This window comes from Podarcis bocagei, assembly GCF_964188305.1.
Source record: "Podarcis bocagei genome assembly, chromosome: 6".
Taxonomy (NCBI): Eukaryota; Metazoa; Chordata; class Lepidosauria; order Squamata; family Lacertidae; genus Podarcis; species Podarcis bocagei.
The window spans coordinates 69,908,723-69,936,151 of NC_138130.1; the positions used below are offsets into that span (position 1 = coordinate 69,908,723).

At 41.6% G+C, this 27,429-nt stretch overlaps 1 protein-coding gene and 1 long non-coding RNA gene across 3 annotated transcripts in view; one reads left to right on the forward strand and one right to left on the reverse strand.

Annotated features, from left to right (window-relative positions):
* Window positions 1-27,429, forward strand: part of LOC308589698 (uncharacterized protein) — a 474,186-nt gene that overhangs the window by 439,302 nt on the left and 7,455 nt on the right. The gene's annotated exons all lie outside the window — the stretch shown is intronic.
* LOC308589220 lies at window positions 11,934-16,568 on the reverse strand. The gene is made up of 4 exons (XR_014009164.1): window positions 15,815-16,568; window positions 14,602-14,669; window positions 13,132-13,261; window positions 11,934-12,137 (listed from the first exon to the last, which is right to left on the reverse strand). It is a non-coding gene; the product is annotated as an uncharacterized lncRNA (long non-coding RNA).

Below are 27,429 nucleotides of genomic sequence, written 5' to 3' on the forward strand. Positions count from 1 at the left end.
AGTGACATCGTTTGCACATCGTTTGCACATGTGCCCCTCGCTAACCCAACCTGGAAGAACATGTCTATGTTGCAAACAAGAATGGCCCTATGCAAGTTTAAGCTTCTGGACTTCCTGCAAAGAATGTGAGGCGCTGTAATTGTTGGTGCCAGTAGTGATTGCCCTTTCAGTGAAATCCAGAGTTCTTCTGGGTTTCCAAAAGAGAAGAAATGGCTGTTAAGGAATAGTCCTTTTTAGACATTATGTCTGACCTGGGAATAGCAACTTGGGGCATTAGAAGGCACATAGCAGACTTGCCTCTAACCATTCTGTTTTGATCTGGAGTAGTCTAAGCATGTTTGGCTGAAAAATCTTAGCAGGAGGGAAAATGCTAACTCTTTTAAATACCTGTGTTCTTCTGGGAAGTGGCAGGTGTTCTAGATATGATACACTTTGTGTAAGGCAGCTGGAGAGAGAAGCATGAGATGCTCTTTGTTAAATATCTTGTATAATGGTTAAATACACAGTTGCTTAAAGTCAGATTAAGGAAAACATTATGCCATTACCAATGAGGCCTGGAAGCCATTTACACAGATTAGCCAATTAATTATTTGATGGATGGATTGACAGTTGAAATGGGGCAGTGAGTTCAAGGCAAACTTTCAGCTTGAAACTCTTTGGGGCCTGGTGTGTTACCATACAAAAGAATGGAAGATAAGGAAGCTCTTGCAATCTAATAATGAATGATAACATTTATTTAACTTTTTAGATTCTCCTGATTATTCAATAATTTTTTTTAAAAAAGGCAGATGTTGAGGGTTTGGGAATATGAATATTTTCCTAAGCAATTAGGCAGGAGATTTATCAACAGAAGCCCTTTTCAGTTGAGTTAATTTCCCATAAGCTTGATGCTGAACATCTCTTTGGAAATGCTGTCGGGAAACCTGTCAACTGCCAACATGGAAATAGATGCTGAACTTTTGGTAGATTCCACTAGATCTCCAGCAGCTGTGTGAAAGAGGCAAAAACAAATGGGTAAGAAAATACCAGGAAGATGGAAAAAAGTGTTGTCTGAATGCAGCCATAATGAAAAAGAAAAGGAAGAAGACAAATGTTTGACAGGAGCAGGCTAAGAGGGCCTTTCTCTGTGGCTGCACACATGTTGTGGAAGTCTCTTCCCTAGAAATCCAAATGGCAACCTCTATGCTGGTTTCCTGCAGTGCAAGAGTGGGGAGCCTCCAGGCTTTTCTATCCCCCCAATAGGACTGTCTCCTCCTCCGGCAACATCCCTATCTCCTTAGCACCTTTGCTTCACCAGCTCTGCACCACACCCTCTTCTTGTCCTTTTGCCTCACTGCATTGTGCCCTTGAGGTACAATGATACCTCTTGTTTCCCTCAATGGAGAGTGTGTGCACATGGTTGTACACACCTCCGAGTCCCCCTCTCTTTTGTCTCTATCCACTATGGTCATGTGACCCTCAGAATGTTGCCCAGGAGGGAATGCAGCTCTCAGACTCAGAATGTTTTCCCCACCTGTCAAAACGTATATTTCAATGGGCTTTTCTGTATCGCTCTTCACAGTCATTTATCTCAAGGTGGTTTGCAATACAATTTAAAATCAAAACCAGAGCAATAAAATATACAATCAGGCAAATAAAAAAAATCAATAAATAATATTTATGTAATTGAACAATCAAATCAAAATAAATAGCAGAATAGGAAACTGATTTTCTCCGTCATCTGCTTTTATTTGCTACTCAGTCTGCTTTCAAATTTGCTTTATATATGGATTTGATCGTTTTTGGTGTTGTTTTTTAAATAGTTTTATATTGGGTCACTCTGTATGGCAAGGCAGGATGTAAGCCTGTTTCAAATTAGCAAAGATCGAATTATAACAAAATGTTGGTCCAAAGGAGTTTGAACATCAATGGTTCCATCTCATTCTCAGTCACCTGAATCCTTTTCAGATGTCATTGAAATGGGCTTGGTAGATAAAGAACAGTGTCCTTTATGCAAGATACTCAATTCTTCTATGTTCTTTGTTGCCCGTGCATTTCAGAGTGACAGTTGTAATTCAGGAGTATTTATAATCCTATTTCCATCAACACATGGAAATGGTGGGCTTTTTTATTTTATTTTAATGTCCCAGATTAATGTACCAGCACATTTGAATTTCTAACCTCCCATTGCTAAGGGCAGGAGCTATACTGAGAGGAGGAAATATGCCACTATAATTGCCAGGAGCAGAGGCATGATGATAGATTCAGTATGGGATGGATTTTTGGTCTGCTAGCTCTGCGATCTTCTTGATGCAATAGAACTAAAACTGTAAGATATTTGTTTCCTGGGAAGAAATAAGTGGATGATGGAGTGAGGCAGAAGTAACAGAGAGTTTCTCCTTCAAGGAAGCACAATTTGTTAAAGCCACCAGCCTGCTGAGTAGTGACATGAGGGTTTATGTCAAAAGTGCAATCCAAGACTGGAGGAATGCATACAGACCAAGGCAGTGGGACTAGTTTTCAGAAATGTTTGTCTGTTTCCTTTATTAAAGAGGTCTCAATCATACAGCACAATGACACATGCTCTGCAGGACTATAGCTACCAGAGGTGGTTGCTGCATCTGAGTGGCCAGCTTAGCAGCACAGAGAGATGGTGGAGCAGGATGATGTTGAAGCTTCACACTGCTCCTTGGAGCGCTGCAGAGATCTTCCCGATTTCGGCAACCTCACAGAGCCACTGTTCCAAAGATTTGGTCATCAGTCTCTCATCCCTAAAAGTTGTTTTGATAACATTAAAAAGAGCAATACCATAAAGACAGCAGATTACACCGTCAACTCTCAACTTAGGCAGGAGTTATGTTCTGGGGACAGCGCATAAAGCCCAAATTGTGTATAGTCAAAACACACTTTACCCGCACCTCCAAATGCTCTCCCAAGGGTGGGTGGGTGTATAGGCCAAGCACATAAAGCTGAGCTAAAATGTGTGTAAGTTGCAATTTGGCTGTACAGTGGTACTTTGGGTCTCAAACTTAATCTGTTCCAGAAGTCTGTTCCAAAACCAAAGTGTTCCAAAACCAAGGCATGCTTTCCCATAGAAAGTAATGCAAAATGGATTAAACCATTCCACACTTTTAAAAACAACCCCTAAAACAGCAATTTAACATGAATTTTACTATCTAACGAGACCATTGATCCATAAAATGAAAGCAATAAACAATGTACTGCAGTCACGCAATCATCAATCAGTAGATGAACTGGGTTCCACACAGTCACCACAGTCACAAAAACAAACAAAAAAGAGTCGCAAAAACAAAAATGCAATATAAATAGCAAAAACAAACAGACATCAGTGTAACACTCCAAACGGAAGTGTGGCACTCATATTGGAAGCGTAACACTCAAAACGGGGCACATTCGACTTCCAAAAAAAATTGCAAGCCAGAACACTTCCTTCCAGGTTTGCAGTGTTTGGGTTCCAAGTTGTTTGAGTACCAAGGCGTTTGAGAATCAAGATACCACTGTGCAGTTGTACCTTTGTTGTCAAACTTAATGCATTCCAGGAGTCGTTCGACTTCCAGAACCATTCAACAACCAAGGCGCGGCTTCCGATTGGCTGCAGGAGCTTCCTGCACTCTATCGGAAGCCATAGTAGGCGCATCGGACGTTCAACTTCTGAAAAACGTTCGCCAACCGGAACACTCACTTCCAGGTTTGCGGCATTCAAGAGACAAAAGGCCCAAGTACCAAGGCGTTCGAGAACCAAGGTATGACTGTATATGAATGTGCTATAACCTTTCAACTCATTTTAACAAAATCAGAGGTGTGAGGCCCTGAACATTTTCAGAATATAAGAAGAGCCTTCTGGATCAGGCCAATGGCCCACCTAGTCCCACATCCTGGACTCACAGTGGCCAACCAGATCCTGCCAGAAGCAGGATTTGAGTGCAAGAGCACTCTACCCTGCTGTGGTTCCTGCTAACTGGTAGTCAGAAGCATTGCTGTCTTCTCCTTTGGAGGCAAAGCATACCTATCATGGCTAGTAGCCATCAATTGTCCTCTCCTCCATGAATTTGCCTAATCTTCTTCTAAAGCCACCAAGGTTGGTGGCCATCTCTGCTAGAGAGATGTGGGAGCGAGGTCCACAATTAACTACGTGCTGCATGACAAAGTATTTTCTTTTCTGTGTCCTGAATCTTTTAATATTAATCTTCAATGGATGATAATGAGTTCTGATGTTTAATGAGAGAGGGGAAACTTTTATCTTTCCACTTTCTCCATGACATACAAAAGCTTTAATTGAGTCACCTCTTCTCAGACTTTGCTCTAGCAATCTGCTTAGATACCCACTGCTTCCATTTGTTGGGAGTCGGGGCTTTAACGTTTGTTTTACTTTTGATTCAGCAATGTCCAGCAATCACATTCCAAAGAAAAACACCGTCTCAATTTCTTTCCCACATACCTCTAAATTGGGGAAGGGGGCAGCACAGACAGCAGCTTGCAAAGTTTGTTCAATTTTTGGTTCAAATAGAATTCAGCAGGATAGCTTATTTAATTAACAGAGGCTTTAAAATATGCAAATCAAGAAGCAGTAATCCTCAAATTTTATGTGAAACTTGATACACCTGAAAATGTGAATATTTGACTTGGTCCTTTTCGTCACTGTTTGCTCAACCTCCTGCTAAGGACCTTGAGGTTTTAGAGCACAGCATATTTTGCTGGAATTGTTCATTGGGCTGCTAGATCCTGTCTATGTGCTAATGAAATGCCACCATCTCCCATGCTGCCCAACTATAGACATTAAGCAGGGGATGTGGATCCAGTGCCTGCCATAGGAGGCAATGTCACCTGTGAAAGGTTCAGTAAATACCCCCTGAAAAAAATTAACTGTGCACAAGAGACTGTTTGCTCTTCCTGCTCAGTTCCTGTTTGCCCTGGCTTGGTCATTCTTACATTCAACACTTTCCCATTAACCATAACTACATTCCATCAATTTCACTGGATCAGACACCCTCCTTATGTTCTGTTATGAACAGAAGAGAGGGGCAGAGAGCTTCTCTCTATGAGTGAGCATGGCGGCTGCTGATGTACGTGGCCTTATTTTCCACTGAGAGTAGGCATCCCCTGTATCATTTTACAGCACTGTCTCTCTTCCTCCTCTTCTGCAGCCATTTTGTGTTATGTAAAGTTCTAGAACAAACTACACCATAATTAGCCACTAGCCCATGATAGAGCATGTCCCTTTTTAATTCAAAGTACCAAGCAAGTAAGGAACAGGCACCCCCTCAATATAATTCTAAAATAAAGTTAATTTAGAATACATCTGCTGGATAGGAAATCTCTCTAGCAGTGGAGGTTGGTTGATTTGGGCAAATGGGTTTTTGCCCCACCAGCCTTGTTCTGCCTACATCCAGTCTAGGGTGTGGCAGTGGCTGCCAGATTCTTTCTCCTCAATCTTGGTGCTGCCCCTTGTAGAACTCAGTACGGAGGAGGATGGGGGCAAAATTGGAATTAGTTGGCTCTGCTTCCACCTAGTGCTGATCTTCCTATCTTCTGCCCATACCATTTCAATGGGCACCAGCCACCCTGCTCTCTTGTGCTCTATAGCAAAATTCAGGTGAAGGTTCGGATCTATGGAAAGGGGTTTAAAGATCCAGTAGGCTTCAAGTCCCATCATGTTTCCAATGAAGTCAACAGGATCAGCATGGAACCTGTAGGCCACTTGCTTGCCATAACATAGATTTGACCTTCTCCACTGTACCCATCAGATAATACTAGGAGGCAGAGATGTTCTGGTCTATACTAGGAAAGCTGTGGCAAGTCTGGTAGCCTCCAGACCCAGCTGTACTTTGGTCAATGTCATTGGGAGACAATGTCAATCCGGAGACTGGAACAAGTACATCATTAACCTTAGCCTGAGATCTTGGGCTGCTCCTGCCAATCAGTGTGCTAAGTAGCCCCATGGACTAAATCACTAGAGCTTTCTAAAGAAGTGTGACAGAAGGTCACCACTTTGCTCTGTATAACAAGAGCAGCCCTGCTATCACATGTCCTGCGAGATATACAAGTTAACTTTTGTCTGAGATCCGTCATTTTGCTTCAAAGAATCATCTTGATTCCATTCATGTTTTAAATGCCACATATTTGACATATATCAGCCGCTAAGCTGGGCTGAATGGAGAGCACACACTTCAAAGGCAAACATAAAAATGTATTTTCTAAAGCGAGAATATCAAAGCTTGCACACAGATACAGAAGTTTCATTTTGTCTGACATTTGGGGCGGAAACTTCTGCTCGCTCTATCTCTTAAAAAAAATGGATTCTCATATTTAAATCTTTTCTAGATCAGCAATATATTTGCAAGAGTGTTTCTCCCCCCCCCCTGTTTTTTTTAAAGGAGGAAAAGGGATAGAGAGGGAGCCAGTTAAATATCAGCAAGGAGTTTTTAATTGACACTATAGCTTCAAGAAACTGTTTACACACGGGGAACTGCTTGGATGAGAGACAATGGAATTGCTGACACCAAATCTTTTTCCATAGTGCTCTAATTGACTTTGGATCGGGTCAAAGCAATAATTCATGTAATTACAAATCCTATGATATTGCCCAGATTTTCTTGATTGGGGAAAATGCTTTTTGTTTCTGTGAATACCCTTCCTAAGAAAGCTGAATGAAAAAAGGTGTAGAGACATTGAGATATTTAAGGGGTAAACTAGACATTTGCTAAATATTTAGCATGCAGTTATGGATCTATAGTTTTTTTCTTCTTACTTAATTACAGACATCATGGTGCTAGGGGAATCCTTATTGAGAAGGCAGAATGTGTATGGGGAGAATTATCTTCTCTCTCTCTCTCTCTCTCTCTCTCTCTCTCTCTCTCACACACACACACACACACACACACACACACACACACACTGATCAGAACAAAGGTTACTCCCACTCCACATGTGACTAAGATCCTTAGCAGGGAAAGTCCTGTTAGCATCAATGGAGACTTTCCCCTCTAAGGTTCCTAGCTTCATGCAGAGCAAATTAATTTCAATCACACTGGCGAGAGAAACTATTAAGTCTTCTGTCCATTGCACTGCCTTTCCAATAAGGGTTGCTATGCCCCCCCCTGCCCCCAGTGTGAGATAGCTAGATGCTATGCACCTAGAAAATATCTAGTTTGGCCCTAAATTTTCATGTCTTCCTGCAGGATCAATAGAATGCGCTCTTGGGCTAGTAGAATTCCTTAACTACAAAGAGGCCAGACACAGCCTGGGCTTTAGTTAGACATGCACCATGTCTTGCATAGTTATTTCTAAACAAAGGGAGAGGGGCACATTTTACATGTTAACAACTCAAGGAGGTGATTATGGAACATTAAAAAGCCAGTTCATCTTTGCAGAGCAACTCTCCCAGTCCCTGTCTGGGCAGATTTAGCATTCTGTTAGTTCATTGCTTTTGCTTTTAAGCCACAATGACTTTTGTTTAGATCTTGAAGGTCACAGCTTCAAAGCACAGAGCTACAATCACAGTAAGACACACAGGCTTAAGCAGCACAAATATTGAAAGGGCAAATATGGGGGGGGGAGAGAGAGTTTGTGTTCTCTTGTGTCTCCTTTTATTTGTAGCAAATGCATTTGAATTCCTGAAACAAAAGGTGGCAGAGAAATTAAATGTGCTTATGGAACACTTAATAAGCAGCAGTGCTCCTGAGGTATTGCTGTTTATCATCCACCAGCAATACTTTGTGGCTATCATCACAGCTTGGACACATGTTTGTTCACTAAGCAGTACAATGATGAGGTTAGTTACAAGCAGATAACAGCAGCTGGTGCTGTTCTTGCTAGAAATCTGTACACAGCATGCTTTCCAATGTCATTCAGCCGTCATCTGTGATTCTGGGAGTACACACCCTAATCATATCTGTTATGGGTGAAACTAGATATGATGTCAATCAGCAGTTGCATGATTTGGCAATTAGCAATTGTGTTGTCCCACTTTACACACACACAGGGGTGGTATATCTGCATATTAGTAGTCTTACTACTGTAAACAAAGCTCACTTTTCCTGCAATCCTCTTGATGCTTATGGTGATGTCACAAGCCTTAATTTTATATTCTTAATTCTGAGCAACAAAATGTGTTTGATTTGCTTGGGATCCAAAAAAATCTAGTCCGCCTGTGAAATGACTTTGCAATGCACTTTTGCAGACCCTGCAAATGTCCCTGTTTTAGAGAAGCCATCCCAGTTTCTGATTTGATCCCAGAATGTCCCACTTTTCCTTAGAATGCACCTATTTTCATTGGAGAAATGTTGGAGGGTATGGAGTTATCCAACCCCTGAGCCATCTGAAGGCGATCCTGTATAGGGAAGGTTTTTTTTAAAAAAAAAGTTTAATTTTTTAAAATGAATTTATATATGTTGGAAGCTGCCCAGAGTGGCTGGAACAACCCAATACGATGTGTGGGGTATAAATAGTAAAATAATCATTATGGAATGGGACATCCCTATTTTCATCAGATAAATGTTGGGGGGTATACTTTTGTTCCCCTTATCAAGATGGTGAGAAGAACTGCTAATAAGGCTAAGGCATGCAATGCTCTTTTAACATACGATAAATTTAATTCTGATAGGAGAAAGAAAGCAACTTGATTATTCTGGGCAAGTTATTTTGATTCCAGCCGTTGGTGTGAAAAGGCACTTTCTACTTCTGCTTAATAATGAGATTTTAAACTACTTTGGACAGGCATGCAAAGCTAAAACTTAGTCAGCGTATTCAAATTTATCAGCTACTTTATGGATTTAGATGTATTGTTAATTGCCCAGCATCAAGCTGCCAGAACGCGAGAAAGTCAAACAAAACTGGGTTTGTAGCTTTGGGGTTGAGAGGATTTGCTTTTTTTTAAAAGCCACGGAACTGTCCAAGGTCCTGCCAGCTATTCAGAGCCAGCTGCAAGAGAAACAATCAGTGCCAGAATCTCTGTATATCAGGGGTGGGGAATCTCAGGCTCAGGGGTGCTTGAGACTCCCTCCAGACCACACCTGCTCCTTTGGTCACAATTTTCTCATCAGCCTTGCACTGTGCTCTCCTCCAGTGCCTTTGGCTGTCTGGAGTGTGTCCTTGAGCTGTGATAATGCCTCTTGCTTGCCTGGATGGAGGATGGAGAGGGGTGGAGAAACCTCTGGCATTGGCATGGCTGTAAATGTCACTGGCTGTACGAAGAACTACACCCATTGCTCTACTTACCTTTTGCCATCCAGCCACCGGCATGTAGCTCCTGGAAGGTTGCACACTGGGGAATGTGGTCTTCTGCTTGGAAAAGACTCCCCATGGATGCTGTATAGTGTAAGGTACATCATCTGGTTGTAAAGAGTAAGGCTCATCACAGACCCACGAAGGGAGTCACGTGTCCCCTTTTCTGGCTTCCAAATCAAGGAGGCAACTGTAATCATTGCACTATTCAGAAGTCTACTTTTCATTGGACAGTAATAGTCGGACTCTGTCCCTCTGCTGCAAACCAGTCCCAGAAAAACCTGCTGCTGACCAAGGAATTAGATGTCACACCCCGATGCTAGGGCACAGGTTCAGATTAGAGAGGGTGGCTATTTTGTCCCTTCGAACTCAGTGATTCTACATTACTTGAAATAGTGCTATGCAACTAGGTCTAGTCGAAACTTAGAAAGACAGCTTGAACATCTTTAGCAGCTCTTACTGCAATGCACTTTGCTCCCAGCCTATCCTATTACCTCTGGTTCCCTAGAGCTTCCACAGCAGAGGATACCACGATTGCAGCTGCTGCTCATGACCTTCCAATATAGCAGAGGTTGTTGCAAGGTATGCTAAGAATGCCTTCATAGTGAAAGAAACCAACCAATGCTGGATGTATACTGAATGTCTGGGGCTTTGGGATATTCTTAAACATGTGCTAGCCTGCACTAGCACAGAAATGGTCAGATGGTCATCATCTGAGGCAAGCATTGTACCTCGGGTTAAGTACTTAATTCGTTCCGGAGGTCCATTCTTAACCTGAAACTGTTCTTAACCTGAAGCACCACTTTAGCTAATGGGGCCTCCTGCTGCTGCCACACCACCAGAGCACGATTTCTGTTCTCATCCTGAAGCAAACTTTTTAACCCGAGGTAATATTTCTGGATTAGCAGAGTCTGTAACCTGAAGCGTATGTAACCCGAGGTACCACTGTACTGTATTTCTCAGTCTAGACTCTCTCCAACAGCGCTTTACAGTTTGGGACAATTTGTAAATACAGCCAAAGCTCCCATCATTTGATGTGCAAACACTTACCAAGTTCTGAGACAGCAGAAGATGATGATTTCGGGGGGGGGGGGACCCAGACTTAAGAACAAGGCAGACATACTTTCTACATACAAACTCAAAGGTGAAATTTGAACAAAAAAAATCATAATTCAAGAACTCTTATTTCACACTCTTCCTCCAAGGAGTGTGTACATGGTCCTGACTTTATCCTTTATAATCAGTCACATGATGTGGCACATGCACACCATTTGAATGGAAAATACCCATCAACTTTGGGTGGGTCCTGGCCCCATCACATATTTTTTTGGGGGGGGGGCAAAGAGACCTCAGCCCCTAGGAGTTGACTCCTATGGTCACTTGTGTTTTCTTACTGCTAATTCACTGTTGTATTTTAGTCAACTGATTGCACTGCTTTTTTTATTTATATGATAAAATTGTAGTCTGGTGGCAGTCTGTCTGTGTTATGCATAGCAAAGAACTGTGTGAGCCTTCTCCCATTTTGTCTAAGAAAGATGGAAATAGTATTCTAACTATGGCTGATCACAAAATGCCTCCCCTCCTTCACAATCCCATTCTCAGGGTGAGGTGGTGTGGTGCCAATTTCTGCACATCTGTGGGTGGGCTGGAGAAATTCCTCAGGGAACTTGTATGGGTAGGAGAGTTATACTTTTAGTTGTCCTGTTATGGTTTTAAATACGTTAGAAATGCTTGTGCGGTATATGAAATTGTGTGCAGTCTTTCCTTTAATGCCTCCGGTCAAGTATAAACTCTTTATCTTTTCTTCATAAACTAACTTTCATTTCTATAATATTGCCCCATTAGTTTTCTCAAAGTATGCCAGCCTTTAACATTCTCGATGTTATATGAAACAGTACTAAATGGTGTGAGTGAATAATGAATGTTTAGCTTCCAGTAGCGGAGGAATGAAGTCCGCTACCAGGAACAACGCAACAGGCTTGGTATTTCAACATTGTGAAACAAAACTGCCTCAAGACACACTTCAAAGCCTGAGATGCCTAATCTCCTTGGAGCTACAAGAAACAGCTTCCAGCCATGCCCCTGAAAGTGTGACCTCAGCCTGGAAGACACTCCCCAACCCCCAAGATTACCACATATCTGATCACTGGTGTAGAAGATAAGAAGGAGAATCAAAGGAGGAGGCCTGAGGACCTGATCTTCTGATAGCTGGGAGGGACATGCATGAGAAGCTGGGCAGTAGAGAGCATCTTTTGGTCAAGATGGGGTAGGCATCAGCTGGGAGGCCATTGGGAGAACCTGATGCTGGGTCACTGCTTTCATTGAGGAGGCTCTTGTGTTCTTAACTGCAGATCAAACTGAAGATGAAGAGGGAATTGAAAAATGGAGAGAAATAGAAATTGATAGATTTCATAGAATCTTAGAATTGTGGAGCTGGAAGAGACCCTGAGAACCTATATGGGAATCAAACCTGCAACCTTGGCATTATCAGCACTACACTGATACATGTATTATTTTATTGTTGTTAGCCGCCCTGAGCCCGGCTTTGGCTGGGGAGGGCGGGATATAAATAAAAATATTATTATTATTATTATTATTATTATTATTATTATTATTATTATTATTACACTCTAACCAGGCCCCCTACCCAACTCCTCACTGCTAATAAAAGAAAAGTAAGAACCCCATTTCTAAACTTTCTCCACCTCATTTATTTTTTGCTTCTCCACTGCTGTTGAGAATGTGCCCAAAAGGTTCATCTTTGTATATTTGTCTCAGTCCTGATTCCAACCTTCCTTGGTGACCGTTTTCTGCATCCCATTTACAGAACCATCGCTTCTTGCACTTTCTTTGTTGGGACAAGGAGCAGGCCCTTTGCTTCTTCTTGGAGGAGGCCACTATCTCGGATTTCAAACCTGGGTAAGATCAAGTGACAAAGTGGCAGTAACAAGAAAGTCACTCATTTTTAACCAACTTTCCGAAGTGAAAACGTGGGTGTCAAATCTCTCAGATCAGTCATCTATCCACTAATTAGTACCATTCTGAGATCTAAAGAAAAGGCCTTCAAGGCAATAATGCCTTTGCTAAATTCTGACGATGACTTCTTTCCCCCCTATAGCTGGGGAGTTTGAGCGGAAATGCTGAACTAAAGCTTTAGGCTTCAAAGCTTAAGTATGCATTAATTACTATGAATGAAAAACATCTTCAGAAAATTATGCCAATTTACTGACCATATTAAAGGGAGGGGAGGGGGAGAGACAGATAGACTTTTCATTTTTGGTCAGTTTTGAAGAAATTCCCACAGCAGCAAAAACTCTGCAGTGCAGTTTCCTGAGCTCAGATTTGTTTTATGGTGTTTTTTCGCTTGGAAAAGCAAAATACCCTAATAAGTTTTGAAGTAGAGGTGGATAATAACATGGTCCACTATCAACTGCACCAACATTCCATGAGGACAAGGGCGCTGAGCGGAATTAGGGGACCCCCTTTTGCCTCTCAGAGCTACAATTCCCAGTGTTCCCTGGGAAGAAGGACTTGTTGTACAGTTCTTAGAACTGTGGCTGTAAGAGGGGAACACAGGTCTCCTAAACAGTTCTCAGCACCATTCATAAACAGCAGTTCCCAGGATTCTTTGCAGGAAGCCGTAACTCTTTAAAATGATATGGCACTGCTTTTAATGTACAGTGCAGATGGGGCCTTAGTCATCCTGTGGAATAAACAAACAAACACTGCCAGTTCTGGTGGCTTTTTATTTTGTCAGAATGCTAAGTGTAAAATGCCTTGCAGACACAGAAAATTGTCTCAACTTTAAAAGCGTTCACATATGCAACAGTGACAGCATACATACAGGTTGCCAAAAATGTGGGAAGCTTGCAGCGTTGGAAATTGGTGCTGTCAAACACAAATTCATACCTGGGAAGTACAAGGAATTAGCATGAAGGCACAATGAAGCATTCCATTTAGAATTTTCTAGAAGGTGCCTCTTTGTTCGGTTTTGGAGGTCACAAGAAGTGCTGTATAGGCTCTTTCCTTTGGCAACTCTCTAAATGAGTTAGAGCAGATAGGTTATAGTGAAGGGAATGGGGAGAGAGAAGAAAGAAAGAAAGAAAGAAAGAAAGAAAGAAAGAAAGAAAGAAAGAAAGAAAGAAAGAAGGAAGGAAGGAAGGAAGGAAGGAAGGAAGGAAGGAAGGAAGGAAGGAAGGAAAGAAAGAAATACCATTGTAATAATATACAGAAAGGAGAGTTGTATAATGTAATATTGAGACAATCTATGGCACAAGCGTTTAATTGCTTGATGCTTTGCACCCTGAGAAATAATAAATAAATCAAGGTAGCTGGCAAGAGGTCTCTCTCTGTGTGTGTTTGTGTATCTCCCAGTAACTCTCTTGCATCTTGTTCACCTAATAAAGGAAGAAAGGGAGGAAATATAGGACACCAAGTTAAGCGGAGTCTATTGTAATAATCTAAATTAAAAGCAAACAGAGCAGCAATTGATTCCAGGATTTCAGATGTAAAGTTTATAAAGTTACACACTAAAATGAATTATACAAGCAATTTGACCACGAAATAAAGAGAGCAGATATCTTATCCAGCTAAATAGTTACGAGCTACAAACCTGCTGTGTCTCAAAATAAAGAAACGGGAGGCCATTTACAGTGCTTATTAAAATTAGGGTGCTGAGAGTGTTTGTGTTTACTCATTCATGCCTGTCAGTCGAGCTTCCTTTTGCTTCTCACTTAACTAACTGCAGAACCTAAATGAGCTCTATTGTGTCATTGTGCAGTTACATAACTTGATCATTTTAAAGGCGTAGTTTATGCTTACTCCTCTTCAGGCATATCCTCCCCAAATTACTTACAAGGTTTTAAGCAACCAGTTAATATCCAGGCAGTGAAGTATAAGAGGATATGGGCTCGCAAGACAGATATCAGTCTGGGCCTCCCCATTTTATTGTTACACAATTAAAATACATGCGCTTCCGGCATGATCTCACCAAAAGCCATCACAGCCATTCAACCCTGGCAGTGGCAGGGACAGCGCTGGCTTTAGGGTGCTGTGGGCGGTTCCCCTGCACAGGGTGCTGAAGCAAGGGGCAGCAGAAAAGCAACTGTATCAAAAGGAATTATTTGAAAATAAGAAATATTATGGGGTGGGTGCCCAATTTTGTCCTCGCTCAGGGTGTCATATTACCAAAGACCATCCCTAGCAGGGCATCCATAGGGGCACCACCCCATGGAATTCTCCCACCCAAAGCGGCTGCTTCAGTCTGCCTGATGGACAGGCAGGCCCTGTATGGAGTGTGGGGCAAGCATCCAAAGAAACTGGGATTGTGGTGTAAGGAGAGGAAGGAGAAATCAGCCCAGATTGGCAATTTGTACTCACCCATTTTGGAGCTTCTGCTTGGAGGACTTCCTGTGACTGAAGGCAAACTTCCTCAGAGTTGGCACAGGCTTGAAAGAGAGAAAGAACAATCCAGGAAGTGTGATACTCAACAGACTGAACCAGATTGGTGTGAAGCAGCCTCTTGGGGGGAAAGGGACTGAGAGGAGCACAGTTATAGGAAAGACATGAGATACCCTGATAGGTGGTAGCTCTAACACAGGGGGTGGTTGAAACAAAATTAAAAAATTCCTTCCAGTAGCACCTTAGAGAGGGTGGTTTTAGGACAGGGCTAAATTGAAGAACATTAAAAGACAAAAGGCACAGATGGGACAATTTCCCCACTGTAGTCCAAACACAGAGCTTGCAAAGGGTCTCTGGCCAATCATAACCAGCAGATGAATATATTTCATGATCTAGGGTGGTAAAAATGGTAAAGGAGGTAAGTTTTATATAGGTTTTTCTCTGTGGGAAAAGATGGATAATTCCCAGTCTAAGTTTCATTCTAGATTTATTCCCTTTGCATTATAAAGGGCTCAGAGGTCAGAGCGGATGTTTCAGAAATAGGGACTATAAATACCCTGCAGATTTATCATAGTAGACTTTCCAGAAATAGAAAGTATGTTATTCCTGTGTGGATCAATCTTAGCCATGTGTCACTAATGGGATATCCAACAAACCATCTATTCTGGAAAAGCTGCTAAATATCTAGTACATTGTTTATTGTATTTGTGGCCCTCCTGAAGTGTAGCATCTTTTTGTTATGTGCCATTTGAGACTGACATGGAGAGAACAGAAGGGAGGGAGGGGAGCAGAAACAAGGAATATCAACTCTGTTGTGAAAGGTTTTCACCCACCAACCTACAGAAAATGTACCTAGTGACCAAGGTTTTTTCAGCTGGAGCTCAGCTCTGGCACCTCTCAGGTGGGCACCACTGCCATTCTACAAGAACTACTAGTGATCTTTGGCAATTAACCTCTGCAAGTTAGAAACCCTAATTATTTCGGAAGGGGGGATTGGGGGAAAAAAATCTGTCCAGTGGAGACAGTTGGGCTTGAAAGAAAAATAGTATGCAGAGCTAAGAGCCTTATGACTCAATTGCAGTATTAATTGGCTGGAATGAAGCTCTTTCTAGACTAAAGTACAATCAATATAGAAAGCCTCAAATGCACGTTTAAATTAAGCTAGTGAAGCCAGTCAGCCAATTTCTCCCACCTTAACATCCCTGCACCGGAATTATATGACTCTGTCTGACTTGTGGCTTCCCTCCCACCAACAAGCCTCCAGCTTCTGTCCAAATAGGCTTCAAAACCACTATGATCTGCAATGTTCTGGCCGCATCTGTCAGGCTTTGCATCTGTCAGTGACTCAGTAAATCTGTGATGTAGAGTCACTTCCTCAAAGTCTTCCAGCAAAGCCATTGCTTCTTTTTCACATCTGCTATTCTTACACTCATTTCCTCTCCTCCTGTCCTGCTGCACCTGGAATCTTTTTGTATTGGATTAGCTGGTTGTCAAAGCTTGCACAGCACCACGGATGACATAATGGGTCACTTGATGCCGTTGTGACATCAGATGCCTCACAAGAGAGCATCCCAGCCCACTTCTCAAACTTAGCCCATGGGGGAGAGAAGAATCTGATCTACTGGCTGCTTCCAGTTCCATTGCAGTTTGCATTGGGATCCAGGAAGTCCCAGCATCTCACTTTGTCCCATTACAGTCTCATCCATATTCATTTTTCCTTCGGACTAAGCAGAAGCCTTGCAAGATACACATCTCTGGTGCGTCCCTCTGTCTCCCACTCATTTTGAGCATCCTTCTTTCTGCCCAATGACAAATCAATTGATGGCGTGTTACAAGCCAACTTTATTAACACAGCAAGTATTTTATTCCTTTTACTTGTGATCAGTGTGAATATTCAACTAGTGTCGCCAGTTGTCACACGATGACTTCTGGAATGAGAAGAAACTTCAGATGCATACTCTTCAGTATCCTTCTTCAAAACCACATTGGTGTCATCTGTTTGCACTGCAGATGATGAACCATCTCTCCAACATCCCCCCCTCCCAAACCTACCATGTAGGAGCCACTGGGTTGCTTAGCAGCCACTGAGGCTGATTCCACACTTACTGCAGAATGATGTAGAATGGAGGGTACCACTTCTGATCACGAAGTGGGGGGGGGGAGGTTTGCCTCTTTGAACTACTGCACCACAACCTACATGAAAATGGAAAACATGTCAGGGAGCTCACTCATTTGACTGGTTTCTCATTTTTAAGGTCTCTGTGTGTGCATAATTGTAACAAATTATACCCTACCTGCAGCCTAAAATTCGTCCACCCACCTCAGCATTCTTCCACCTCATTCTGCTGTGTGGGTAGACCAGGCATTTGTGTCATCTTGTTGGCGGAGTTAGCCAGCACTGCTAGTGACATTTTTACAGTGAAATCATGAGATAGCTATTCAGTGGAGCATGAGCAATCCACTCTTGACTGAATGCCCAAGCACTATCAATTAGCAGCTCCATGTTTATGAAAGAGCCATCGTTTTCTAACATCTCAAAGCTGAATCAAATGCTTAGCAAGCTAAACAGAGCTGTTTTTGAAATTCTGGGAAACATTTGTAAACTAGGATTCATTTTACCACTAAGAATATTTTGGAAACTAGCAGTGCTTTAAGTGTTGTTGTTGCTGTTGTTGTTGTTACATTTACTTGACCATAACCCTGTGTTGTGCAAAACTATTGTTGTTGCTTTTATTATTGATTCAATTTGCTACAATCTTGGTATAGTTGTGAGTTGTTTATTTGCTACTATGACTTCTATCTAGAGTTGTTGGGGGAATCTGCTGAGAACAAACTATTAAGTGAATTTCCTCCTGTCTTCCTGTCAACATGGCATAGAGTCTTGCTGTGAATGTTTCTCACCATAGTTCTGTACAACAAAATAACACATGTGCACATTCTGTGTAAACAGATACATAAATTGCTTTACAATTTACATCGTTCACATCGTCATTTATGTATAATTGCTGTCGTCTCAACAGGGCTTCACTACATTTCTTCTTTCTGAAATGCTCCTTGTTGGCTTTGTATTTGTGCAAGTTGTTTGAGGCTATAGGCAGCCAGCAGGTATGCAACATTACAAAATGCCTCAAGTCCCCAGTGATCTCTCCTCCAAAGAAAGCAACCCAGATAAGCAGCGCCCCTGGAACTTGTTTTGGACAACACTTTAGTACCAGATGAGAAACTCAGGCTGAGGAATAACTGGACCTCCAGCAGCCGTTCAACAGCTCCCATCCCAAATCTCCATTTATTTCTCATTTATATCATATAAGTTATCTGATCTTAATTATGCAGCAATATCACAGAAGAAAGGTCGAATTATTGCTTAAACAATCCCTCGACAATGAAGGAATGTCTTCAGAATGGATGGAAGCAGATGCAGCTGAGAAGATCTATAATTCCCCCTCAGTGGAAACCAAATAACAGACTCCAACAGCTGTCGTATAATGAGGCAAGGCAGCCAGCATGATTAACTTTTGTCTTTTATTGCTTTAGCATCTTTCTTTACTTCTTAGAAGAGCCTCTGTATTTAAATTAACCATTGCTGAAAATGAAATTATTATTAATTTTCCTGGCTGCATGTGCAGGGCATGTCTGCTGCGATGAATACTAGTGTGATGGATGTGAATGCTGCTGAAGACATTAGAACCGTGCTCCTAAATCCACCTTCTTTAAAAGCTGCACAACAAGTCCTTAGAATTATTCTATTTTCTTCCCATTCTGCCTAGGAAGGATTCCTGGGGAACATGAAAATCAGGCCACAAGCTCTCAAAAAGTAGTACTAAAAAGTGTGCTTCCATGGCTGTTTTTATTTGATTTTATATGCTTTCATAACACTCTTTTAGATGTTTTGTGTTTGGTTGCTGCGTCAATGGGTGGTGTTGACTGGCCGAAGCTGCTGCAATTGGGTGTGCGATTGGCAGCTTCTGCCGGCGAGGGGAGAGACACGATGCGTTTTTTGTGACGCGTGAGCGATTTTCGCCATCCCCCCCCCTTTAAAAAGCTAAACAACCCTCGGTAATCCCCCCACCCCAGAAAAAGTTCAACAACTCTGGCCAATCCTCTGCAAAAGAAAGCTCAACAACTTTTAGCCATCTCCACCAATTTTCTGAAATCTCAGTCCCCCAAAATAGGGGGCATCTTATACATGGGGGCGTCTTATAGACAGAAAAGTATGGTATTTTGTTTTAATGGCAGTATTTTTATGTTGCCTGGGTGGCTTTAAAAAAAATAAGTGAGTTATAAATGCAAGAGAATGTGATATGATGGACTCGGTGTGAACAGTGGAGGTGGCATGTGCAACAGAAGAACAGTAGCAGCAATTGCTACCAGCTGCTCATCCACAGACTCTTTGGCCAGAGAGCAGCACCAGCAATGGTGAATGCAGTAGCAGCTGCTGAAACCAGGGGTGAGGAATTTCATTGAAGAAGGGGAGTTCACAGAGGATGTCTCGTCCAAAACCAACACAATCCCCACCCCACCAAAAATATGAAACCCAGAGCTGGCACTGCCACAAACCCACAAGACCAACCCAAACGCATGCAACAGCCATCTGCAGCTTTTTTTTCCCTGGTCTGGATGTGTGTTCCAATCCACAGGCAACCACCAGCTGATCACCCAAGTCCAGAAACGATAGCTCTGGAAAAGATTGATGGCATATGAAATTGCACTGAGTTTCTTCTAGCCATTAACACGCCTCTTCAAGGCTGACTAGCTCTGATGTTTCCTGTCCAGTTACATGCTGCAAGTACTGCAGTCCTGTTGGCTTGCTTGCTCAGTTCCGTGAATCATCAACATACTTCGCCAGAGTTGAATAGAAATGACTAACCAGCATATTTCTCTTTCTTTCATTTTGATTGCAGAAGCAGGCTCTGGGAAAGAGGGTTTAATATGCATCGCTTCTGGACCAAAGTTGCTGTTTTTCCTTCTACTTTCTCTTCAAGCAACTTTCTGAATTCTTTTGATTTTGTGAAATTGAAATTTCATCAGTTTGCAAATAGTTTCAAACTTAAAAAAATTCCTTCCAGTAGCACCTTAAAGACCAACTAAGTTAGTTCTTGGTATAAGCTTTCGTGTGCATGCACACTTCTTCAGATGCATGCACACGAAAGCTTATACCAAGAACTAACTTAGTTGGTCTTTAAGGTGCTACTGGAAGGAATTTTTTTAAGTTTGACTATGGCAGACCAACACGGCTACCTATCTGCAACTAGTTTCAAACTTGGCATTAATTCAAGGCCTTTGAAGACATCCATTGAAAAGGAGTCACTCCCTTTTAAATACGCACCTGATGTTTGAAGGCATTTGTTAGAATTTAAACTAGATTGCAAAATCTAGACCAGATTTTAAAAGCAGCCTTCTTTCCTGTATAGATTTCCAAAATAGGATCTGGGCAGTTTCTTCATTCATGTCAAGGACTATGAACAGCTCTAAGTGGCTTGAAAATGTGAAAGCTAATCATGGTATTTTGACTTCTGCCAGGATCATGTCCAGTTAGCCTAGTATTGTCCACTCCGATGAGAATCCACTCTCCAGGATTTCAAACAGATCCTTCCCATTACTTGTTATGTAACTCTTTTAACCAAAGAGTTAAACCTTGCAGGGGTTAAATATTCTGCAGACAAAGCATGTATAGGTGGTGGCAAGGAGCCATTTCCCCAATCTTCAATTCTTGTTCTTATTCAGTCCTTCGCATTTTCACACCGGTTTACATTTTCAAAACATCCTCATGACAATCCAGCAGCAATTTTTGGTCTTACTCTGAATATACATATATTTATATGCAATTTTGCCTAATACACATTTTTGCAAAGCAATATTCGCTCACATATGCATTTCCATGCACACTTTCCCTTAATCCATGCGTATGTATTTTTTACACATTATTTTGCTGGAAAACTGTATGGCAAAATTGAAGGAAGTGCGAGTTTTGGAAGATGGTTGCATTTCACTTCAAATATTGTTTCAGAAAGTACTGCTGTGGCAGGTTCACCATTAAATGTGAACTAAATCAGATTTCATCCCCTCCATTTGTAGCAGCAAGGCAGCAGCGGTGTGACCTGTAAGGAAGAAAATCTCCTTATTTTCCCTTTTTCTGGCATCTGGGTATTCGTAGGGATGCATGGAAAATGGAGTTCTCTCAACTGTGATTGCAATGGTAGCAACTCCTCTTATTTGAGGTATGTGTTTTTCAGAACTCCCATGGTGATTTTCTGAGTCTAGTTTGGAAGAACTCTCAACCTCTGACCTTGCTGGCCATTGGCTGTCCATTCAGGCTATAGGCAAGAATAATCAGAAAATCTACAGGCAAACCATATTACGTCCATAACCTCTCTCTCTCTTTCATGGAAAGCACACATATAACTTTCCAGGAGTCAAGGGTTTTATAAACTCAACAGAGGCAGTTTCCTTGATGAATAGAGGATATCATGGGGTTTCAAATGAGCAAATAAAGGCTGGAGGCAAGTAAATAATTCAGTGGAGAAAACGGCAAAGACCTGTCGTTTGGCCAAGATTTACACCCCTGTGAAGAAGTAGCAAAACAGATCCAGTCGACTGGAGAGAGCAGGAAGGACTGTTCTGCCACCATGAGATGTGTTGCATAGCAAGGGCAAGTGGTGTTTAGTACATAGACAGTTCGAGGGTGTTAATAGAGAGAAAAAGAAAAAGAACTGAGCACTTTGGTTAATTTGCATGCTGAGCTGCTTGTTAGCATTTACAAGGAATTATACAATCATTATGAAAAAGACCCCACAGGGTTCCTTGAAATTTTATATGCCAACCGTTACATGCATAACTACTGAAAAGCCGTGGTGAGAATTGTTTGTTTTGAGTAGAAATGATGGTAGTTTTGTATGTTACCTGAGTGTGGTGGGGAAACCAAGTGTGAAATCTTAATTTGTTTTCTTTTGGATTAGTTAAAATTGCTTTTATTCTCAGTGCTTTGAGATGACCTGTTTGTTGAGCATTCATCCTGATTTGTTTTCAGGGAGACTAGACAACATTGGCTGTTACTGATCATTCATTGTGGTTTGTTCGCTGGGAGGTTTTTCAAGCCCATCCTTCCCCACCCACAAGAATCCTGGGAGATGTAATTTACCCCTCACAGAGTTATAATTCCCAGATCAGTTAACAAAACTACAGCTGCTAGGATTATTTGTGGTGGTGGGTGGACAGCCTTTAAATGTCTTTTTGTGTGTCACACCAATCTTTAGCCAGGGCAAGATTCCAGGGATTCCCAGTACTTGCCCAGAGCTTTAGTTTCCGGTTGGAAATGAGGCACAGCAGAGACTGTGGTGTCTTTATGATATTTGGTTTCTCTACACATACTTACGATGGCAGAGTTCATATCAGTAATACTCCAAAAGGATCCAAACAGACATTGAACATCATTAAACCTGCTCTGCCTGCTGCTTTGCTTCTCCATCACATAACTCCTAACTCACATCATTCTGGCTTTATCTGTTGAGGGAGAGAGGCCCCACCTATTTGCCATCTCACACCAAGTTCCTTTGATCTATTGCTCTCTTAATGGCCCAACACCCAGGCTATCACCTCCACAAAGGAAGTTATCCTAGTTTAAATAGCTTTTAACACTTGCTGATTACAGGATTTAAAAGTGTCTAGCACACAGCTCAATACACGAGTGTTAATTGGCCTTTAAACATATGCTGATTCAAGGGGATAAAAGTGTAATACACATGGTTCTGGCACCCATTTTAACACCCGAAGTCAGGCAAGTCCAATGTCCGTTTTGGGGGCCTAATCTGGACAAAACCAGCCCCTGTGGCAGTTTACTTATTGGGGTCAAATCCTTAAAAAAAGCTTAACAAATTGGGGGTAAAATCATAAAAAAATTCTCAACAACTTCAATCCTAAAAAAAGCTCATCATGCATGTTCACTTCATCAAATCTGGCCCTCTTTGAAAAAAAGTTTGGGCACTCCTGCCCTAAGCCTTAATTAAATTCTAACACCTGCTGGATCCGGGGATTATACAGGCCTAGCACCCACGAACTCATAACAGTATGTTGTGTGTGATAGTGTGCCCCCAAGCAATTTGTGAACCTGCATAGTTGAAGTTCTAAACTGCATGGGGAACATCCACAAATAAATCCTTCACATATTCACCCTCTGTGAGCTGGAGAGCAACAGAGGATGGCAACACACAGGGAATAGTGACAGTGTTCACTATACTTCCCCTGCCTGCCCCCGCTTACATATCAGCAACTCACCCAACTAGGGTTAGTTTCAGTACCTTTCTGCAGTTAGTCTCAGAATAAGCCCCAAAGCCATATTAGAGGATTTTAAACACCCATGGTTCTTCTGTGAGCATCTAGCCATGTTGCAGGATAACTAGCTGCATGCCCTATTTGCTGTTTTAAGATAAGAAGGGGATTGTTTGCTCCAGCGCTGAACCCAGGCCACCTGTGAACCACATTCTGTACAGCCCTCTCGGTTGCAATTGATGTGCCAGCTGGGAGCAAAATTGAGTGATCTCCAACCACCGCCTCACACAGAGACAAAATGCTGTCATTTGTTGGAAAAGGATGACATCTCAACAACAAAAGGGTTACCTCGAAAAAAAATCCATTTGGATTCCTTGCAAACAAGCGATGCGGTAGTAAAAAGGATAATCTGGAAAGGCTGTCACTCCAGGTCAGGGATAGAAGATCAGTGCAAACTCATTTCTGAGCTGATTTAGAACTAATGACAAACTGTTTGTCTTGTGGTGAGGGGGGAATATGAGCTGGTCCTTGTCATCCAAAGGCTATCAATTTTCACGGGGCCCTTCTATGAATGCTTCAATTTTCAGAAACATTTTCCTACGGACTTTGATTCAAATTTATGCAAATCGGGGGTGATCACTGGACAGCTATGCCATCTTTAATTCAGTGAGAATGGAAGCACATTTGGCAAAGATACTTTTGAAAACTGAATGGCTATGGTTGCATCTTAAAACATTTACATAAGATTGCCTAGATTTGAAGACCTGCTGCGCTGCCTGATTATTTTTTAAAAGGTGATGCCTTTTAATATATATATATATTTACACATTTTCCAAAATAAAAAAATTCCTTCCAGTAGCACCTTAAAGACCAACTAAGTTAGTTCTTGGTATGAGCTTTCGTGTGCATGCACACTTCTTCAGATACACTGAAACAGAAGTTGCCAGATCCTTCTATATAGTGAGAAGGTGGGGAGGGGTATTACTCAGAAGGGTGGTGGGAATGGGAGATTGGCAGATAGCTGAGATGAGCCTGTTGACGACTCTTAACGACTGTAATAGGTCTTACAGGAAAAGGCAAGAGGGTTTCAAAATATCTACTAAGATTTCTAAGGGACATATGCATACCATTACATTGCAACGAGAGTTCCCCAAAAATTAAATTTGAAATAAACATAAGGATAAATTCTCGGATGAAATGTCTCAGGAATGTGGAAGGACAACAGACAAAAAAAAAGTTTTTTTTAGAAAAGGAAAATTCATTAAGGAATACCCCATCATTCTAGATAGGTATTGCCAAGACAGCCAGGACAATGTCTACATGGAAGACACAGAAATCCTAATAATTATTGGGACCACAATCCCCATCAACAAAGTCAAAGGCTTTTAGAGCTGATCAAGCCATAGATATTTGGTCTGTGTTTGGTCATTGACATGCACCTATGTGGTCTATACAGGCATCCTGTACATTCTGCTCAGAAGGAAAATGCACACAACAGCAGGGAAAGTGTGGGTGAACATGCAAAAACCCCTTCTTGCCATTTCCGTCACCCTACAAGGTTCATGGAGGCTCCCTGTGCAATCTTGAACCCTGGATGATCTAGGTTCTAAACCACACAGCAAGTCTCCGTGAGTGATCTTCCACCTTCAATATTCCACAGGGTGGTGATGGGAGCAGAGCTTGTTAGGTTTAAAAAAACCACCCCAAATTTTACTATTGTTTGACATACACGGAACAGAAAGGAGTCCAAACTCCCAGAGTTGCTGATCCCTTTTCAATTCACTTTAATCTCAGATTCACCCTTTGATCATGCAACCAAATTGGAAACAGAACTGTTAGAACCCAAAACCAAGATTCTGTCAAAGATGTATAACTTGCTGTTGAAATGGAATACTCAGGATGAAACGGTGAAATCTGCTATGATTAAATGGGCACAAGATGTTGGACATAACATAATGATTGTTGACTGGGAACAGTTATGGACCACAGGTATGAAGTTTACGGCATGTAATGCCTTAAGAGAGAATATTATGAAAATGATATACAGGTGGTACATGACACCAGTCAAGCTTGCAAAAATCTATCATTTGCCCGATAATAAATGTTGGAAATGTAAAGAAACTGAAGGCACATTTTTTCACCTTTGGTGGACGTGCCCAAGGATTAAGGCTTTCTGGGAGATGATCTATAATGAAATGAAAAAGGTATTTAAATATACCTTTCTGAAGAAACCAGAGGCTTTTCTCCTGGGCATGGTTGGCCAATTGGTGTCAAAGAAGGATAGAAGTTTCTTTATGTATGCTACAACAGCAGCAAGAATACTTATTGCAAAGTACTGGAAGACACAAGATCTACCCACCCTGGAAGAATGGCAGATAAAGGATTAGGATAAAAACAAAGAGGGAAAGGATTTGCTGAATTAACAACTGGAATACAAAAAAAGGAGGTGTGAGGAGGTCAGGGAAACAAGTAAATGAAAGACAAGACATGGAAAGATTTATTTGTTTTTAAGTGTTTTTATTTTTCTGTATTTTGTATTTTTCTTTTCTTTTTTTCCATTTTCTTATTTTTGTAACCTTTTTTGAAACTTTAATAAATATCATTTAAAAAAAAATATGATCATGCAACCAACCAAACTGGAGGCAAAATACGTTGAGGAATTTTTCTTCTCAAAAACATACTTCAAAAACAGATTATGGTCGTCCTGTTTGTTCTACAGAGAAGCAAGTCTTCAATTTTTTTCTGCTCTTTTCTTCTGCATATGGAGCAGAACATTCTCTCTCCCCACCCCTGATTAGCTGGTGAAGAGGGAAAAGTCCAACAGTTCTCTTAATTTAATCAAAAAGCAATTAATTAATTGCTTGGGGATTATTTTAATACAGTTATTCTTAAAACCAGTTTTTTATCATTAATAGTGTTTTGACACTTTTGCGCACTCTCACGTTGCAATATTGCTCTGAAGAAGCGCTTTCTTGGGGGGTGGGGGTGACGATCTTGTGCAACAGCCAAAAATGTGTGCTTCGGAATGCCATGCAAAATCTCACCCCTCCCCAAAAAGGTTTTTTTTCCAGGGTTAGAATGAAGCAGGAGCACATAGGAGCACATCCCAGAAGGCGCCATCAACCTGGAAGGCGGTCCCTGCACTGCACCGGTAAGAGCAAGGGGTGGCAGGGGTCGCCATGGACTGGTTAGACAAGCCTTGTGGGTTGCTACCGGCCCATGGGCCTTAGGTTGCCGATCCCTGGTTTATGAAGTCAAGGATGAGTGCTGGGATGGCCCTTTCTTCCCCAGTTCCCCACCAGTTCAACTCCCCCACCTGCACCACATTCTCCTTCGTGGTTATAGTAATAACTTTTGGGTTGGGAGGGAGTAAAAGGGTAGCCGGGAAGCTGCAAGAAAGATGCGTATTCCTTTGAAATTGCCAACGAGCTAGCTTTTAATAGTCCGCTCAATTACTCCAATTGATTATGCAATAGTAGATGCTTTACTTCTAACAATCCTTGACCCTGCTTTATGTTTTGTAAATTGTTTTGACCTGATTGAATAGGTCATGAAAAATGCTTTATTTGAAACTTTTTGTAAGACAGAGTTCATTTTTATGTCTGAGCAGGCCAAACTCTGCCTTAATACAGTGCATCGAAATGGCACCTAAGTGGAGAAGCCCTCTTCCTTCAGTCATCCCTAGCTTCCTGAATCATGGCATATCTGAACCTGGAACATCATCAGATGTGGGATATAGTTATCGATTGGAAAACCACCCACAATCCAGGGAGATAAAAGACTTAAAAGGCAGATAAAGAAGTTGTAGGACTTGGAAGTATTTCCCCGCGATTTCCTTGTACATTTTCTGGTAGGATTTTTGCAGTGCCACTTTGAAAAACGGGCTTTCTGATTGCTGCTGCATATATGCTGCCTTTTAATTGACGTTTTGGTTAATTCCACACTGGCTTTTAATTTCCATTACATTTTGTTTTCAAACACAGAAGGTGGCAAAGACATTACACACACACACACACACACACACACACACACACACACACACACATATACACATATGTGTGTGTGTGCACTCGCACACCAATAAATAAATATATAAATAAAATTAAAATGCTGTTATGTGCAGACTACACAGGTGATTATGGCTAAACCTCAGCATAGGTCACTACCAGCACGAAGGGCAGGGCAGGAGAAATAAATGCAAATGGTAAGTAATTAGATGAAGATTAAATTACAGCACACAAATGAGATGGAAGCAAAATAATTAAAGTCACCACATAAGTAAGATCAGAGGCAGTTACTCCAGGGGACCAGGAAAAGAAGAAAGCAAGTATGAAAAGGTCTTGTACTTATATTGATCAGTGAGTGTGCTTAGTTGTAGACAGCCAGGATACTGAGGTGGAGTGGGTCCGTAACAGCTCATGTTGCAGAGACTGCAAGGAAAACGGGTTCCTCCCTGCAGGATAGTTCTGTTGATTCTAGTGGAATTAATTTAATCTCGATGCCTCCGTGTTTTAATTATACAGCCTCCCTGTGCAAACAGCT